Source organism: Tupaia chinensis, unplaced genomic scaffold (genome assembly GCF_000334495.1).
Source record: "Tupaia chinensis unplaced genomic scaffold, TupChi_1.0 Scaffold000522_1, whole genome shotgun sequence".
Lineage (NCBI taxonomy): Eukaryota > Metazoa > Chordata > Mammalia > Scandentia > Tupaiidae > Tupaia > Tupaia belangeri.
Window position 1 is genome coordinate 106006 of NW_006160035.1, and position 2299 is coordinate 108304.

A 2299-nucleotide genomic window follows, 5' to 3' on the forward strand; every position below is an offset into this window, starting at 1 on the left:
TCCCTACAACCACCTTTTTCAGGGCAGCAAGAAACAAAGAACATGGATATCCTGCTAATGTCTTTTGTATTATCATGAGCACATGGCATTCTTATTACTTCTGTAATGTTAATTGTGTTGATGGATTTCCTAATGCTGAATCTCATTTGCATTCCTGGCTTAAAGGGTGATTGAGTGTGATAAAATGTGTTGATGTGTTGACACAAAGGTTTCTAATATTTAAAGTTTTTACTTTTATGTTCATCTAGCCTAGTTTTCTATCATGTTCTATATGGCTTGCTCTAGGAAGCATTCCACATAATTCATATATATCCTCCCTAAAATCTATTGGGAAGATTCTTAAATATTATAGTTTAAGTAGCATTGGTTTATTAATTAGTACATTAGTGGATTTTACCTCTATGCTATGTGAACCTGGTGCTATTTTTGTGTGGGAGGAGATTCTTTGATGAAAGTTTATGTGACATTTATGAATACACTATAGTTTATAACCTCTGTTTTTATGGATTATATCGATAAATATGTATTTTGAATACATATCCACATTTGTATTGTAATTTGCATGGAGATGTAAATTGTATCCCTATTTATTTGGTATGAATATGTGACTATGTTATTTGTACTGCAACATATTGATAAGTCCTTTCAAGATCTGATCCCATTTCTGTATTCGAAATTAAATGTAAGTTTAGATAATCAATTTGAGGATGACCAGGAAATTAGAATTTCATCAGGAGCACATCTTTAGGAAGGGGAATATTGGTAAGAAGCACAGACTTGCTCCCAGTCTCTCATGTGTAAGAAATCTGCATTTTACGCTCCCTCCATGTGAGCACATCTGCCTCCAGAGATCAGGGAATAAAAAAACTTCTCCCTTGCTCTCATTTCTCTGGAGAAGCTCACTGAAATTTGTCAGTGTTTTGAGTAATTGGTAACTGGGGCCAAAGTTTCCAAAATACTTTCTCCTTCCCAAGTGGGCCCTGTCATTGTTGCTGCAAGTGAAATCATAATTGCAGTCCTGTGGGGAGGTGAGATCACAGGATCAGAGCCCCATATCTCAGACCTGGCTGCCTCATCACACACACTGTCCTTCCTGAATCACTTTGGGCCCTTTGATTTGAGAGCAGAAAGAAGGCAGGTGAGTAATATATATTTTGGTATGCCAGGAAGAGTATGAATGGGAAGGAGGCGAATCAGGAGGCAAAGTAAGTGTTCCTTCCTGGAATATGGATGCTTTGGAGTTAAATACAGAGCTACTGTCAAAGTCAGAAGGGAATAATTACTGTCATGCCCTGAACTTGCAGAGAGGGCATGTGGGTCCAAGACTATAGGACAGTCCCTAACTTCTCCTAGTTTAATTGAACACAGTCCTTACTGTTCATCATTGTTAGTTTTTGATGTAAAAAAAAAACTATGAAATACGTATCTCTTTGATTTCCCTAGGATAATGTGGAAATTAATCTTGTAGCTAATTTTTATTTTCTACAGTGTCAGGGACATTTCCAGTATTAGTAGAGTATTCCTATGGTACTTTAGTTCCTGTGACAGTGTATGTTGTAGCTGATTGAATTACCTTACACTATTCAGAAATAATATAGCTTTATAATCTTCTCTTGGCATATTACATACTTAATAGAGACAGGAACTGTGTGGTGACAAAAAATTTTTATAAATTATTTTGTTAAAATTTATTTTGTACATTTAATCACTGTACATCAACACAGCTGAAAGCATTTGTCATCAATTTATTGTGATGAGACTCTTTCTCCTCTTGAAGTCCAGAAAGGAGACTAATGCGAAGGTAACTTGATAAACTCAGGTTTTTTATATTAGAAAAAAAACCCTGGTCTTCAGCACTTTTTAGAATTAAATTATGTTTTACTGTTTTCTTGCTGTAAAAAATTGTCCTAATGTCATTCCCAAGCTCAATGTTTATTTTAGTACTCTTCAAATTTATGTAGGAAACAATTTTCCCAATATCCACTTGTTTTAAAGCACAATGGATTTATATTTTATAAATTAAACAATTTTGATATTGAAGTAACATTCTTGATATTTTTACACTCACAAGTAAATACTAACAATCTCTTTAATTAATGATAATTTCTTCATTGGAATATTTTATGTTATTCATATTTCACATTATATTGCTTAGCACAAAGTCATTTCATGGTGTGCTCTTAATTAAAGCTGAAAAAAAACTTTCAATTGTAACATAACTGTGAATTAATTTAATAAATTTTAGGGACCAGCAGTTAGCGTAATGGCTATGTCACTGGACTCCCATGTAGTCGACCAC

At 34.1% G+C, this 2299-nt stretch overlaps 1 pseudogene; it reads right to left on the reverse strand.

The window, feature by feature from the left end:
- LOC102468933 (ras GTPase-activating protein-binding protein 2-like) overlaps window positions 1-244 on the reverse strand; it is a 2328-nt pseudogene extending 2084 nt beyond the window's left edge.
- Between the last annotated feature and the right edge of the window lie 2055 nt (window positions 245-2299).